This window comes from Trachinotus anak, unplaced genomic scaffold (assembly GCF_046630095.1).
Source record: "Trachinotus anak isolate AG129_WGS33_773 ecotype Australia unplaced genomic scaffold, CSIRO_AGI_Tana_v1 ptg000024l, whole genome shotgun sequence".
NCBI lineage: Eukaryota > Metazoa > Chordata > Actinopteri > Carangiformes > Carangidae > Trachinotus > Trachinotus anak.
In genome coordinates, this window is record NW_027273875.1 from 13,647,770 (window position 1) to 13,665,580 (window position 17,811).

The window sequence follows — 17,811 nt, forward strand, 5'->3', positions numbered from 1 at the left end:
ATAAGGTCTATGGTTAACACAAGCTCAAGTCTACAATATAAAACATGTCAGTAAGTAACCCGCTCATGAGCTTTTTAAGCTTTTACTAAAAAGCTACTTTTTTAAAAGCTAACCAGTGACAAAATGAGAGAGGTTGTCCGGGACGTTAACTGTCATCATCAGTCCACCTTTACAGCCTCGATGTGTTTAGACTGGAGCTCTTGGAAACGATGACAAGCTTTCTGAAAGGAAAGGTGTAAGAGGTAAGCGCTAAGTCAAACTACAAGTTGGAAGGATAGTGGAGGTGACATTGAAGTCACGTGACTATGGTGTTGTTCATAATCTTTTTACTTCTGGTGATTGTATTCAGGTTTCAAAAATCATAAAAGTGCTGTTTATTTGTTAAGATTATCGTGCTGAACAAAATGTGAGTATCATAAACCTGTCTTGATTAACGTCTTGATTAATACCATGAAACTAACATTTACTAATTAGCTAAAAATACAAAGTCCAGCTGAGGCTGATTAGAGGGTTGTTAGTCATGCAGGCGTTGTGAAAAATAACATTTTGACCTGATAGTTGCACAACATGAAAAGTCAGAGAATTACAAAGTTTAATGGCCAACCATGCCACAGTTATTGATATATTTCTATCTGGACCAATAAAAACTGACATTATTGCTGCTAGCATGGTGAAACATTGCTTTATATGTTGTGGGTAAATATTGGGTCCTGTGGGTACACTATGTGATGCTCTATCCCCCCACACACGTCTCATCTGGCATCCATCAAAATGAATATTCCTCTCACTGCACCACTTGGAAGTACAAGTGTGTTGGCAGGTTGCCATTTCCTCATGTCTAAATGAAACACTCATGGAAGACGAGTAGTCAACATTTGGAATATTATTTCCTGTATCATTGTCAGACCCCAGACCTTCCTCCTTTTTCCATAGGTGATGGTGATGTTGAGCAAAGGAACAACAGGGAAGCCCTGAGGTCTTCTGAAGGAGTCGATGGTAAAACTACCAGTGTAATACTGATGAAAGCTTTGACGTTGATGTCGAACATCATGATGTTTGGAAATCTTACACAAGCCGTCTGTATGTGATGTGGTGCAGCGGCCTCATGCTGGTTTCAGTCTGACTTTGATGATGAAGGTACCTGGTAGACTCATGTCAGACTCCTCCACTCTCTTCCTCCTCACACACACTTGCTGCATGAGGTTAGCTCTGTCAAGGCAATGCTCCAGAATGAATCTGTTGTAATTTGTTATCGGCCCTCCTTGTGCACTCAGCAGTGACAAGTAAATATCCTGGGTTATGGATAAAATATGGGGAGAGCAAAGGCAAAGTTTGTTTGAAAGAGTAACGTCTATGACTAAAACATGATGAGTAGATTTTAGGGAATGTCTTCTTCAGAAATAGTTTGAAGAAAAGTGAGAGATAGTTAAATAATCTAATATGTGGGCGTATGCCATTACAGCTTTTTGCTGTGAAGATGGTTACAAGTACGGACGGTGTGAAGTCATTTCAGTGAAAGTGTTAATGAGTACCAGATACCACCGTGCCAACAACACATTTCACAGCTCCAACAGGGAAAATGTTCCCACTTACAGCCCACTTTGCATTTGTAATTAGAAGCTTCTTGTGTGTATATTGGCTTGAGACAAACACAAACTCTGGGACCATGTACAATATAATCACCTGATAAACATCACTGACCACTGCATTTTTAAAGCTCATAGGAGTGAGAGCTAGGAGCAGTTACTGTTTGATGTTGGCATAATGAGGCAAAAATATGTGACTTTTTGGAGTAATAACACATTCGTCCTCTTAAAAATGAAAAGTTGAATACATAATTAGTACTTAGTGTGTAAATGCTTTCACTAAGTACTGTCCTCTTTTGACTTGTGTATTTTATGTGTATCTCCACATCATTGCAAATGAGGGAAACCTCAATGATTTTCAAGGCTTAAATAAATAATAATAATAATAATAAAAAGATAAAAAAAATAAAAAAAATTTAAAAAAGCAATGAAACAACTTTGCTGTCTTCAGTATACTAAAGTCAGGTATGGCCTGTAGCTAATTGTGGTTAATCTTGGCTATTGTTAGCAAACTTTATGTAAATATTGTTACATAATGGACAATGCTGCATCAGTTTGTTTTAATTTATGACTCTCTTCTATTTGTATTACTGTTAAACTAGCTTAGCATTTGGCTAAATGCTAGCATTATTCCATAAAATGTCAGCTGTAGCCACTGTGGCTGCTGTTTAGCAAAACTTACACAGTCTCACTTTAAACTCATATGTGTGAAATAAACAGACCTGAAGCAATAAAAACTAGGCTCAGTGATCATGTTTACATGCAAACACATTAGTGGGATTTCATGCAATTCAGCTCTTATTGAAAAGGAATCGTGTCACTGTTATTGTATTTAATCAAGCTTACTGCCGGCCCCCTCCTCCGGGAATGTCAGCCATCAGCCTGTGTGTCAGCTGGACACTGACAAACACAACAAGCCAGGAGATTTTAAAAGCAAATACTCCAAATCCATTTGGAAAAGCATATTTTGAGCAACAAAGCCCTGTAGACTCCAGGCTTTAATTTAGTTAAATATTACACACATCAGCTCAGTTATTCAAAAAAATAAAATAAAATAAAAAGTGAAATATATGTGTTAATGCCACAAAGGCATTATATTAATTTTATGAGGATTCACATGAGCCAATAAAAATACTATTACATAATTTACATATGTTATATTGGTGATGGATTTACCTGACATCTATTTTTGCATTAATGTGTTGACGTAGTTCAACAGAACAGGACGGGTTTTCGCATCACATCTCAAACTTGAAACTAACAGAAGAAAGAGATGAAAATGACAGAATGTGTATCTGTATTGGTCACTTTGTGTATATATTCTCTCGTTCCTACATATTGTGGCTTGATGTACTGTCTTAATTAAAAACATTATCTTTCGGTGACTTATATCACAATTTGAATGAAGTGAAATGTGTGTTTTGAGAAGTTCTCCTCAGCAAACAGAAGTAAACTAAGCAGTCATGATGTGATGGTCAACTCAAGTCCCGTTCATTTTTTTTGTTTTTGAACTCATAAGCATCATAAGCAGGTGAGAACCATATCACACTGAACTGCTTCAACTCTCTCCATGCATCAGGACTCCTATGTCACTGTAATAAAATCTACTTTCATGGTGTCATCTAAATGTTAAATTTATACTTTTGTGCCTCACAATTTTCCATCTTGAGACTTACAGTTTGTCAGTAATATTCCTAAACACTTGAGACTGAATCAGTGCATTATAATGATTTGAACTTTATTCACATCACTTATACACTGCAACTATAATAAATGTTCAGAAACAGAAAATGAAGCAGTATAAACTGAAAAATCACCACTGTCTGATCTCATTCTCATTCACTGGCTTTGGTTGTGGGCACATTATAATCTTATTACTGCATGCCATTTGAGCTGACAATAATTTCATTGAGCAACTCCCTCAGTTAATATTCCCGTTTTCTTGCCATTTTGCATACTGGATTTGTCGATGGAGTAAATAATTATTTGCTTGTTTCCCTTGAGGCAATCAACATTCATCAAAATTCATGTCTTATCGCAGTATCAATTCACAAAATATGACCACAATCAAAGTAATAATTATGTTAAGATGCTTATACGACCATGTTGCAACTGCTGCATTCTTAAGACAGAATATAAATCAGAAGCCAGAGGCAAATGGCAATCAGCCCCATCAAAAATCACAGTGTATACATGACTGCTGAGCACAAGTGCAATATTCTGCTGGGCATGTAATTAGTTTAATCCAATTATTCTCACGATCAAAGGGAGAAACAACGATTCTGCGTTCAAGTAATTACGACTAATGGAGCAGCTTCTTAGTTTGCCTTGAAGTGACATCATAATGTTCCTGTCTCCACATTTGGAAGAAAACGTGGCCATATCCACACACAGGAGATTTAAAAATCATGTAAAAACTGTCTGTCTCATATGATATAAGTTAGGACACAGTTTATTTTTGAGAGATTTTGTTTTAACTTGAAAAATGACTGATCCTGTTGCTCTCCTCAACAGTGTAATTAATATGAATTATAATTAATTTTTATTATTATTACTAAATTCTTCCCACAATTATATCTGGTTTACATCATTAATTATCACTATGCTTTCTTTTTCACCCTCTCCCCCTGCATGTCACCACGATCTAGTCCACCCACGATCACACAACACAGATGCATATGATCATCTCACATACAAACATCAAAACATGTATACACACACACAAACATACACACACGCACACATATTACACTCATACCGTACATATCATATTCTTGTCATTTTTAGATAAATCTCTATAACTTATTTTGTTTTTGTTGTCATGTCTGTCCATTATATCCAATGTATCCTTCATGTCACACCTGTTTTTGTCCTTATCTCACCAAGAAAGGAAAGAGAAAGCGACTGATGTGATTAATATAAAATATAGATTTAAATGGAAAATCTAATGTGAAAATATAGGAGAAATTTATGTATTTATGTACGCATAACTCTCTTGTTGAATCTGAATAAATTAGCACAAATCACATTTTATTGATTGGAAGTATTGTACACCCCCCCCCCCCCCCACCCCCCACCCCCACCCCCCACCCCGTAACGTAAAAATACATTCAAAACAATCACAGCCACATATATGACAAATAAGCAATCACAATCAGGAACGAAGTGAATGCATGACTTTGACTCAGTTAAAACACAGAGCCAGAGCAGCTTCCATTAGAGTATGTACAACCATATTATTCTGTACTCAGCGTCCTCTTTACAAAAACACACACATACACGATGCACATACACAAACTTGTTTACTAGCTTCTCAGTTGTTGTCAATGTTTGCCCCAGGGGGGAGAAACTTTAAAAATAGTGCAGTAAATTTTAAATAGTTCATTCGTCACCAGAAAGGCTCATTTAGTTGAGGAAACACAGACTGCTGCTCTTTCTCTCTCTGTCCTCCCCAGTCTGAGGCTCAGGCCCACTGGTACTGATGGAGGAGCGAGGAGGGGGCTCAGCCCACTCAGAGTCAGTGATCACTTTGTTGCTTTTGTTTTTCTTGCAACATTGAGTCATGAGATGCTTTACATCAGGAGTGTGTTTGTCCATCCCTCTCAAATGGATTTGACATCCTAGAATAGATATAAGATAGAGCAGTATAGAGACAGAAAGACATTCATTGTGGGTGCTGATGTGTGTCTAATAAGTGGTCATGCTGGGCCCAAAAACAACAACATTGTGAATCAAAAATTGTGAAACAAGACTGACAAGTCTAGTTCAGACTGAAAACACCCCTTCATTAAGGGGCTGCATTGGTGAGATGCAGGTGCTGCTACAGGTAGTGGTGAGACATGAAATATAATCAAGTCCAGTTTAAAGGTGCCATATTTTACACTTTCCCTCCATTTTATTTGAAGTGTTGATATCCATAGGAAGATATATTTGTGGTTTTAAGAACCAAAAACCATCTCAATGTAGTTTTACATCTCTTCTAGTAAGAACAGGTGGGTGAGCCAATCAGACTGTTTTCTAAGTAATCCAATAAAAATATAACAGAGTTCAGGTAAACATTCAGAGGGACAAAATCCTGCAAGGTTGGATGGTGGGTCCAGATGGGTGGGGCTTGGGGCGTGGCTGAGGGCAGTGACCGCTTTGTTGTGACATCACAAAGTTACAGAAATCGTTTAAGTTTTAAGGCTCAGTGTCTAAATACAGGTGAGTATTTCTCTGTGGACTGAGGCTTTGATACTTTCACTGTATCTGCTTTAGAATCAAAAAAGACACGGACATCTACCTTTAGACTGTATGAAAGCTTTAAGCAACAGACTGATAAGATTATATTTTTGACCCAGCCATCTGCATTTTTTATATGTATATTTTCTTCTTCCACATTTTTCTTCTCTTGCAGATTAATTCCCATTTGCAGATTATAAGGTTGATAACAATCAGTTTCTATCAGTGAGAGATCTACACTAAAGTGAACAGAGTAGTTATGGAAGGTTGTGTAAAAGTTGTATGTCTGAATAAACTAGTGCAAAACTCAGATAATGATCAGCAAGTGACCTGTGATAGGCTTGTCTGCACTGTTGGACGCATTTTACTGCTGCTACTGGGCTTGGTTTTGTTAATAATTGAGAGTCCTTTGGACCAAGTGTTTCTAACTGGGGATGAACAGCAAAACTCATTTCTAATTTTATTGCTTTTAGACATAACTAACTGTGCCCAGCATCTGGAGTCTGGACTTCACAATCCTGTATAGTCCTTGACTGTGTACATGGGTCCTGCTGCTGCTGCTGCTGCTGCAGGTTTTATCTCTCTCACCAATTCTTTCAATCCTGTTAGGATCACTGAAATATCAAAATGTACTCACAGTCCAACCAGAGATAATCTCATCACAATTAAAGCCACACCAGCGCTTTTCTGTTTATTCAATGTTAGATTATTTACTAATAAATGTTGCATCTACCAGGAGTCCTGGATGCCTCCTGATAAGCGAAGGTGTAGTAAAACAGAAATCATTTTAGTTGTTCTTCAGTCTCCCTCGGCTGTTTTTCTTCTTTCTACACTTACTTTTATCAGTTATTATCCTCCAATATGACGGAGTTCTTATTTTTTGTGATTTTGATATTCATGTTTGTTGTCCCTCTTCCGCCTCTGATTTCATCAAACTTTTATACTCTTTTACTCTAACTCAATACGTCAAGCATTATGAGGGGCAATGTATTTGACCTTGTGCGCTCCTGTGGTGTTTGTGTGGAGGATGTCTTGATTTTGCCGTCTCTGATCACAAAGGAGTGCTCCTCTGGTGCTGTTCGTCTCTCCTGACCTTAAACCCCCTACTCTGATTTACTCCCGCCCCCTGAATTCACTCTCTGTTCCTTGTTTCTGTTCAGCTATTAATGCCTCAAACACTTTTTTAGTACCTTTGAACATTGTAGACACTGTAGAGCAGGAATTTGAAAAGAGAACGCAGGAAAGCAGAGCTGAAATTGAAGATGGAAAAACATAATGATCCCTTCTTAAAAATCTGATGTCCTCTTTTCAGTGTGCAATCAAACAAGAAAGAGACTGAGTTTTCACAGCTGATTGCTGAACATGGCCACAATCCCAGAGTTCTCTTTAAAAACATGAACTGATGATTGGTTCCCAGCCGGCAAGTTGAATCCTCCCAAGAGAGATGTGAAAAACAGAATTCACAGAGCTTGATGTTGACTCCTGTCCATCTCCAGCACTGACTCTCTTTAGTGAAATTTCTCTGTCAACCCTGGAATGCACTGTTTCATTTTCAAAATCATCCAGCTGCCCTTCAGACCGCAGTTCCACTTGGTTTTTAAAAGCCGTGTTTCAGACATTTGACTCCACTTTCGCCATTGTTAACAGTCTACTGCTGCTTTCCCCACCAATTTTAAACATGCCACCCTTCACCCTCTCTTAAACAAGAATTTTATACCCATCTCTACACTGCCATTTACATATAAGGTCTTGATAAAACTGATTTCTTTTATAAACAATTAAAACATTTTGGAAAAGCTTTTTTCTGCTTTTTGCTCTGCGCTGCACTGACACTGCTCTGGTGAAGGTTCAGTGTCCTCTTTCTTGCCGCAGATGCAGACCTGTGCTTCATTTTAGTTCTACTTCACCTCAGCTCAGCCTTTGACACAAGTGACCACAATTTCCTCATCAGGTGCCTGAAAAAGTGTGTTGGCATCAGTGATTATCTATCTATCTCTAGATTATCTATCTCACAGGTCTTTCCTTGTTGTGCCTCGAGGTACCTCCTTCTCTTGGGTTCCTCTTTTTTATGGGGTCCCAAAGGGGTCTATCCTGGGTCTTTGTCCTTTAACTGTCATATGACCAAAGTTGTGAAATCCTGCTTTATACAATTGATTTATTTTACAAAGATCAAGTCGTTCCTTTCATCTGCAGATCCAGAAAAGGTCATCTCCTGCAAACTGGACTTTTGCAATGTCCTTTATTCTGGTATCAGCAGGGGGAACATCCAAAGACCACAGCTCATACAAAACGCTGCTGCCAGGCTTTTAATACACACACAGAAAAGCGGCCACATCACAACAATCCTTGCTGCCCTACCTGTCAGTTTTAAAAATGATTTAAATATTTTTCTGTTTGTTTTGTTTAAAAACTTCAGGTTCCTGGTTCTGTATGATTTCCTAAGTTCCCATTCGCCTGATTGCTGCTCCTCTAGTGGGGCTTGACTAATCGTTCCTAAATCTCAACTTGTCACTAAAGGGTCTTTGCCCCTCTTGGTCCTGAGCTGTGGAGGTCCCTGCTTGAGGATCTCAAAAATTCAGTATGCCAGAAATGATTTGATTTTATTATTTTTGCTCTTTGTTATTATTGTGAAGTTCTTTGTAACTGTTTCTATACAAATGAAGATCATTATTACTATAACTTATGGTGTGCTTTTGTTTTATGAGGATATGTGAAAATACACATGCTGTGAAATGTGTTGCTGATTTCAACCGTCTTAATTGGCATCATTGACCAGGACATGTGCGATCACATTAGTCATGGCGAGCCAATCAACATATGCTCTCAAGATTTCCACTGTGAAAATGACCCTTTTCTTTGTCTGCACACCCACTGCACACTCCTGCTGCAGTGATGGCATCATGGTAACTTCCTGCCTCAGAGTACATGTACGTTAAAGTCACTCCTCACTCATACCACATTCATTCACATTCACATAATGGATCTGTATCTCCTTGGTGTTTGGTAAAACTGAGCCTCAGACTGGCTGGACAAATTTGTTTCCATACAGGGGGAAAAATGCAGCACAAATTCCAGTGTGATGTTACAATAATTAGGAGAATGGTGAGAGTCATTTGATGAGAGGACAACAGCTGCTAACATATAAAATACATTTATGTTAAGTGGGCAGATTTTCCAGATTTGGTGTAAATCTTCCTTCTAACTACAGTGTGAATGATGTTTCACTCTCAGCAGAACACAAGAAATCTGTGCACTTAGACTAAATTGTAAGTATGTGACAATTAGATGGTTAAAGCTACAGTGTCAGTCATCACTCTCTAAATTTTAAACCCTGATTTTTGAGACTCAGTGTGACAAACACAAGTTACAAGTAATAATTTCATTACAATCATCAGATAAATCAATTTAAACTCTTTCAGTGACCTAAAATAATAATAGTAAGAATTATTAGTAAGTAATAAGAATAAAACTCTGCCTTTCAAGCTGCAAAGTAGTTTGTGGTGCCAGACAAAAGTCCTTTGACATGAGGTGAGTTCAGAACAACTTCAGCCTTGTGAAATAATGCAGCGCTCTCATTCATTTGAAGGAGACTGGCGACACAGCAAGGGGCCCAATGCAGAAGGCTTTGGAAAAAAAAAAAAAATGCAGCATCTGTAAGATGGACCACAATTACGGTCGGACGATACAGCAAAAAAAAAAAAGACTCACAGGCAGGTTGAGCAGGTGTAACAGATGAGGCCTTTTATTCATCCCTCTTCAGGAGCAAGCATCACCCAGCATCAGACCAGCAACACACAAGTTGTTAAAATGGTGCCTTTTTATACTGTGTATTGGCTAATAACCTCAGGAGACTCCACTCACAGGGATCCAGTGCCTGCTCACATATTAACACACCTTTCTTTTCTTACAACCACACACACACACACACACACACACACACACACACACACATACATATCCTCACACCCCCATACACACATTCACCTCCTCGCTACCAAACGAAACAAAACCCCACATTACATCTACTACCATAAAATACACATCTCTAAATCACCCCACACCAATTTACACTTGGTTTACCCCAGAACTATAAAACATGGGGTCCGTTGTCTGGGGAAGCCTTTTGCCCGAACACCCTGCAGACAAAGAGACTGGTGAGTAGTTAACCCACTTATGCTCCCTCATTGCACCTTCTTACACTTATTGCACATACTACACATTACATCAACCATTACATTCTTTTGGCTCAACTCTAAGCTCATTGTCTTATTCCTTAACACATGGCTGCACATTTACTCCCATGTCCCTCTTTTCCAGGTGGAGCTGCGTAGCCTACACAGCACCCGCCATCCAATCACAATTAAAAAGGACAATAACCATGTAGACAAATATTCCAATCATCAATAGTGCAAAGTCTAGCTATACCAATGTGCAAAATGCAATACTATCAAATGTATTGTGCAAATCTTCAATAAAGTACTGTTGCTCCTATTAAAGTGCTTGTGCAATTATTGAGGTGCATATGTTTCCATAACCCTAACAGTCAAAAGTGCACGGTGCCATATTTACAACGTCAGGTGATGAAGCGCTCTTCGTCACAGCATCATTTGGCAAAAAAGATGAACTAAAATTTTTCCCAGACATTATCCAGCAAGTTGCTACAATGGCCACGTGGTGATTTTCTGGGAAATTGTTCAAAATCACAGATCTATTGCTAAAATTGTAAGTCACTGAATGGCTTTAATTTGTACATCTGCTGAGAGCCGAAATACTAAATGCTAACATTAGTATGCTAACATAACACATAACTCACAATGATAACATTAACATGCTGTTGCTATGCAAGTATATTATTTACCATTAGTTTAATTTAGCATGCTAATATTTGAACAGAAAGCACAGCTGATGTGAATGTCATTAGTTTTGCAGGTGTTTGATCATAAACCCAAGTACTGTATAAATTAAACTTGACCTGATGATGGCATCAGATGAAAAATCAGAAGTCACACTTCATCCTGAGGGGAGTATGAGTGACAATTCATCTTAGTGAGGAATTTCACTTAAAACCACAAAGGTGACCCTCACAGGTATATCCTGTTAACTCACTATTACCAGGCACCATTCAACTGCAGCGTACCCCCATTGAATAGTCTGAGTACTTTGCCTAACAGCGCATAGGACGGGAAAGAGCAAACACATCATTACAGGACATCTGCAACCACTACACAGCCACAGCTTCTCTTGGACTGGATACTAAAAATAAATTTAAAATCTACCTGTCATTCAGTTTTTGCTCGGTTAGCACTGACATTGTTCCTGTGAGGCTATAGTCTAGACATCCTGTATTGTAGATCTAGCATGAAAGATTACAGTTCAGTGGGAACTTCAGAGGAGTCAGCATCCTGCTCTATGGGATGATAGTGCTGGTTTGGCGAGGACCCACTCTGTGTATTGATCTGCTCATGTAGCATTCCCTCCACTTGAAGTGAAAATGTGCCTCTGATCTTAACCAGCTTTCAAGTGGGCAAAAACAACCTCAAACAATCTGACTCAGAGGCACTTTTTTGTAATGTACATCAAGAGCACAGCGGAGTATGCAGATAAAAAATGGAAAGGGCACAAAGCTCGATCAAAGTGTAACGATTTTCTCTTTATTATCCTTCCAAGTTGTACTTGCATTTGATTTGGTTTCCTCAGGAACTGATGCAGAATCAAAATTGTTGGGAAGGATTTCAGATTCTCCATGAAATAGCCCTCTGATGAGTTTCCAAACCTTCTTCTGTCTTCTGTCTACATCAAACTATTTCAACAAGAAGCATTTGTGAGCAGTTAGTTGATAAACAGCGCAGTACATGAAGTGCACATGTAAAAGTTCAGACTACATTAAATATTTGTAATGTGACTAATTTTGAAGTCTGCAGCACAGGTTCATGTTCATCACTGGGAATCAACAAAAGTTTGTTTTACCTTTAATATGTTGCACACAAATCTGCTAACTTTCTAAACTGCTAAAGTATAAAAAACTTTCTAATTAACAAACCAGCAACAAAAAGTAGTTTGAGTGTTCTTTTTGGCTGGAACACAACAGCAGGACCAGCCCTGTGAACGGGTCTGTCGCTGACTGACTGAGTGATCAAGTCACACCACCAGTTGGATGAATGTTGGAGTTTTCCCGTTGGTCGATGCTCTTTCAAAATGATTTGGCAGGAACAAACAGTGATGCCAACTGATCGCATTTGTAGATTTACTGACTTTTTAAACCCCTTTACCGACTTATTTGTCACAAAGCACAACAAATCTTAGCAACTTTCTGTGTTTCAGTCACAATTTCATACTTGTTCCGTTATCTGGCATCAGAAACTGAAAAAATGCAAATGAAAACTGTTTTATTGGGAATTTGACTGAATTAAAATATTGTATATATGAGCACAGAGAGGAGGAGAGAAGCAAACAGATGCTGAAACTGGCTGACACTAGGCAGGATGCAGACGGGATGCAGTCCAGCCACACACTAGGTTTTTACTTTGTTACGCCATATTCATAATTCAATGTGTCATGTTACAAGTGAAAAGTGAGACTCAAGAACCATTTAAAGAAGAGTAAAAAGTAAAACCATAGAATTTCTGTGATAATACTACAGTCCATAGCAAAGATATTAGATTGGATTCATATTTGAAAACCAAAGAAAACATTCAAAACAACCAAATCCATAGAGCTGTTATGGTTTGAATCAGTGTTGATGATGCAAATGTCCATTTACAAAACTGCAAAGTGTGTGTAATATGTCACTCTCGCCAGATTTTGTAAAGCCAGTAGTTCAGTAGTATTTGTGTCTGCAAATGACTTGCAACTGTTTTGTATAAATAACACTTACATTATACTTATCTGCTTTACAGTTTGTGAGGCTGAAACAACATCACTAGAACATCCTAGTGTTGGGAGATGTGTGATATGTCAATGTTTTCTTTTTTTGTTTGTTGTTTTTCTCTTGTTTTTAATGGAGACAAATTTCCTACAGATTTCCTGCTCTTCTATTCTATCTCAATCACTTTTACTGATGAATTGTATCTATTAAACTGCTTCTTCATTAGTGTCAGTTTTTTAAAATCTCCATACAAGTTGGTTGCAAGATGCCAGAAAGACCTCTTGAAAATCATCCAAAGTCTTATTAAAAGATTTACATCTCAGTGGTGCTGAGCAGAGCCAAGGATGACAGGCTCAACAAACGAAGGATTGACAGCGACATTACACATGGACCATGTTGAGGTATCTCTCTTTTCAACCAGATAATCATTTCACAAACCAGACCAGATTTCTTGCATGAAACAACAAACAACAAAGAAATGAACGAAGATCCTCAACATAGCTGCACTATGATCTGAAGTACCCATGATCCTCTAGTCTTCTGTAAACCACTTTTACCAGCATGAAAGTTCTCTGTAGTTGAGTCACATCGACACCAGAGGGTTTGACAAACTCATCTCTGTAGTAGCTTCTCTCATTCAACATGCACTACAGTGTGAATTTACACCCAGCCATGCAAGAAAAGATCCTCCATAAACAGTGAGAATATGTGCCGTGTCTGTCGCTCCTGCATATTTCAAAAGGCTGCGAGAAAGAAGAGAAAAGGTTCAGACCTTAATTGTAGACTGTGCATGTCGCCTTCTCCTCCGCTGCTTCTGCCTCGAGTCCAAGTGATCTCATCAAGACAGATCTAAAATACTCTTTGCTGCCATTAACGTCTCACCGGTGTGTCATTGCCATTCATACATGAATGCTGCATCTCTGAATGAATGAATAGGGCTTACAGGTGTACATGTCGGGAATGTGCTCCAGAGCTCACGCTGTGCTCCAGTGCTCACAGACTGAGATGTGGGAGAAGAGGGGGCAGCTTATTTGGCACTAAACCCTCCCTCCTTCTATCCTACTCTCCTCCCTCCGCTCCTCTCTGTCACTCTTTCTCTCTCTCTCTTATTTCTCGTCACCTTTTTGCTGCTCCTGCATGTCTCCCCCTGCACCAAATGAATAACCCTCAACTTCCTTTTCCTCGCTGTTAGTACTAATCGTTTGACTCCAGCAGGAGTGTGTGTGTGTGTGTGTGAGAGAGAGAGAGGCAGACACGGCTTGAAGCAAGACATCTGTGAGTGTATTTATATGGGAGGGAGTCTCGACAGGACCAACCCCCATCCTCTCTGAAACAAGCAGCTACTGGCATGTACTACAGAGGGACTGACAGCCTACAAGGATGAGAAGAAAAGATATGGAGATGAAGTGTCATGTCATCAGTTGTGTACTGTTTGTGTGTGTCTAAGAGAGACACATAGATTCTGGAAAAAGGATCAAGATCTCACTGCATTCATGCCCTGATTTAAACAAGCACAAAATTACCCACCAAACACGTGGGACGTTATTACAATTTTTGACACTGACAGATCACCTCTGAGGAACAAGTAAGTGCTACTTTTCCTCCTTTTGAGAGGTGTGACATTTAGAAGAAATGCTAAGCTACTGTGGGTAATACACCAAACTCGAGCCTAACCTTTACTAAATAATGGATTGTGGCTACGCATCATGTGACGCCTCAGTAATTATAAAAAAATATGAAAATCCAGCTCCTCGTTGTGAGGGTTGTAAAGCTGTGATCGTGTGCACATTAGCTGGTCAGTAAATGCACTGCACTGATTAATGGCAAGAAAACAATGTTGTTTTAAGTAAGATGTGCACCTCAGCCAAGAAGTGATGAAGTGAAATAACGCTGCTGAAGCCATCAATCATACTTATAATCTTTCTGTGACAATGCTTCCCTACACCACTGGCCACAGGTATTTAAACCTTCTCTTTAAATGACTGTACAGTCCATTATAATCGCACTCTATAGTCTGAGCAATTATTTATTTCCATGATCTGACTACTGAAAAGGCACGAGTTGCTGTAATTTAGAAGACTGCATGTCAAACGCACTATAAATCTATGTCTACAGTAATGTACAGTATATGTGTGAGGAGGTTTGTGTAAATAAATGTGTTCATTTTCTTTCTGATGCACTCCTCTGTGCAGCAACATACATCTTACCTCGTCACGTCATCAAAATGGGTGCAGCAGCTGTGACCTTTCAAAGTTGGAATTTTGACCTTTAAATTTTCTCCCTAATCACAGTGATTTGTAAGTCAGGCTGGATGTGAGCAGTTTTATTTATTTTATTTTTATTTTCCTGAAATTGTTGCAAACTTTAATGGAGAAAAAGAAAGTCAAACTGCTGGCATTATATTACACTTGATATGAAGCTGTGGTGAACTTCCTTAAATGATCTGTGCTCCAGTGACTTCCTGAAATCATCTACATGAAAATGGTTAAAGCAACAAATGTTTCATCCAAAATCAGACTGTGTTAAGTTTTTTAATAACTTCTGATTTTTCCAAAAGTCATAAATTGGTGAACCTAAATATAAATGAAACAATGGTCAGAGTTTTAATAATATATTAATAATAATAATATATTCATTAAATCTGTAGGAATTACCAGGCCAAAACAGCAGCAAAGCCTCATTTGATCAGATCTCACTTGGCAAATCACATTTTGGTTTATTAGGAACACCATGCTGACATCTCACCTCTTCGTGACAGTGATTCCACAAGATGTTGGAAACATCACTTTGAGACTCTGCTCCATGTTGAAATGACAGCACATCATGTCTGCAGATTTATAAGCTGCACATTCATGCAGCCAACCTCCTGTTGAGGAGTCTGGTCTGGACTGTGGTCTGGAGACTGTGGAGACTGAACTCACTTTCATGTTCATAAAACCAGTTTGAGACGTCTTCTGTTTTACGGATCATTAACCCGCTGGAGGAAACCACTGGAACATGGTAAACTAAACAGATGAACATGGTCAGCAACAATATTCATATTAACTGTGGCATTCAAACCATGATTGACTTAAGGCCCAAAGTGTGTCAAAAAAACTGTCCCCACACCATTACACCAACACCACCAGCAGTGTGGACTGTTGACACAAGACAGGTGGGATTCATGCTGTCGATGTCAAATTGTGACCCGACCATCTGCTGCCTCAGCAGAAATCCAGATTGAGACCAGGCTATGTTTTTCCAGTCTTTCCACAGAGCTGCTGCTCCCACTTCATGTGTTTTTGTTGTTGGCTCCATTCTGGTAAAAACTCTGGAGACTCCAGGAGAAATCCAGGAGCTCAGCAGTTTCAGAAACACTCAAACCAGCTCATCCTGCTCCAACAATCAGGCCATAGTTAAAGAGCACTGCTGCCACATGATTGGCTGAATCATCAGGTGTACAGGTGTTCCTAGTGGTGAGTGTAAATCAACATGTAACCCAAATACCTTAAGATTGTGTCAAATCATCTTTTATCTCACTCTCAAAAAACTAAGAGCAGAATTGTGATTTCTTGATTGAATAGTTTGTCACTGGTACAATAATTAACCTTTGCTGCAAATGTCTACCTTAATACATACACACACACACACACACACACACACACACACACATATATATATATATATATATATATACAGAGAGAGAGAGAGAGAGAGAGAGAGAGAGAGAGAGAGAGAGAGAGAGAGAGAGAGTACAGGTCAGGTCTGTGAGTAATGCAGCCTGATGTTGAGTCCTCCTTTTGCTGCAAAATGAGCATGAGAGCTGGTTATAGTGGTTGGTTCAGTAACCTACATTGTGTTGTACACCTATGTGGTGTGGAGGGTAGTCTGTGGTGTGTGTTACCTTAATTTTAATGAAGTCAATTTTTGGCAAAATAATATGCCATTGCATTGCTCTTTTTCCTGAGAGTGTTGGCGGTGATGATTGGATTCTTTTACAGTTGTGAACTATTTTATGTTTCTGCATATCTCCACAGTTTGCCTCACAAAAGAAAAAAGTAGGTCAAAGCGCCCAGGGACCCTGTACACATTTTGACAGACTTCCAGATCTCCTGGAAGCTGGTCTCCAGAGGGGTGAAGGCAATATTTAGGGCAAAGCCCTACACAGTCGTCGCCATCCTGCAGCTCATGCAATACTGCAGCTGCAGCATTACGTTTGTGAGAGGACTGTGCTTTCATGTGCTTTGTCTGGCTTATAGGTTGTTTTAAATACAGTACAGTTATTGTGTAGCCAATGCCTTATGGGAAAGCATCATCTACCTCTTCACTGCCACTGTTTCCAGACAACAGCTACACAAACTGTGGCAATGGTGGCTGAGTGGCCGGGTATTTTGTCTTCTCTGTGTGTCTCAATGGGCGGCCTACAATGTGTGTTAATTCATCCTTCACAAAGAGCCTTGAAGCGAGGCTTTCCCAAACCAGCAAACAAATCACTTCCCCAGCTCAATTGGTATTCTGTAGCCGCTTCTCCGGTCTTTATGTTGTGAAATGAACAGAGGAATAACAAACAGATTCAAATTGTAGGTGCACTTCACTTACTAAGAAGTGACTTTGACTCAAACTACTTTTAAAACAAACACAGAATGATCCATCCGTCACTGTTTTGGCCTATTTTCTAGCCTAATTATGTTATGAACAACCCTGTCTCCTAATTATGTTTCTATACAACTAAACTGCAACAGCTATGCATTTGTTAGGAAACAGCTTGATTATGTTTAGAGGCAAAGAAGTGCTGCATTTTTTAATAGCAGCGGAGTCACCAGGAGGTGGATGGGTGGATGGCAGGTGTACAAAACACTTGACTGTCAAACCAGAGATGGAGATTCACAGTCAGAGTCCGTCTGTTGTTCAGGCAACAAAAGCACTTTGGCTCAATTTAGGGAAAGATTATGGTTTTAGTTAAATGTAAATAAACATGTTGTGTCTGTCGTCCATGTAAACTTTTTTCTGTATCAGACTAGACAAACAAGTCTGTCCACAAACAAGTGCCGTGAGCGTCTAAACAGAAGCATCAAAAAGTGTAATAATGTTGTCGTCACTTGAAGTGGATATTGTACTATAAGATCAGCTGTTTTGGTATAAAACAATTTCAAAACACTA

The 17,811-nt window shown here is 39.0% G+C and overlaps 1 protein-coding gene across 1 annotated transcript in view; it reads right to left on the reverse strand.

Annotated features, from left to right (window-relative positions):
- The window catches only part of b3gat1b (beta-1,3-glucuronyltransferase 1 (glucuronosyltransferase P) b), a 29,417-nt gene extending 15,738 nt beyond the window's left edge, over window positions 1-13,679 (reverse strand). The window contains exon 1 of the mRNA XM_071461288.1: window positions 13,445-13,679. The gene's annotated coding sequence lies outside the window, so the exon portion shown is untranslated. The remainder of the gene's footprint in view (window positions 1-13,444) is intronic.
- Between the last annotated feature and the right edge of the window lie 4,132 nt (window positions 13,680-17,811).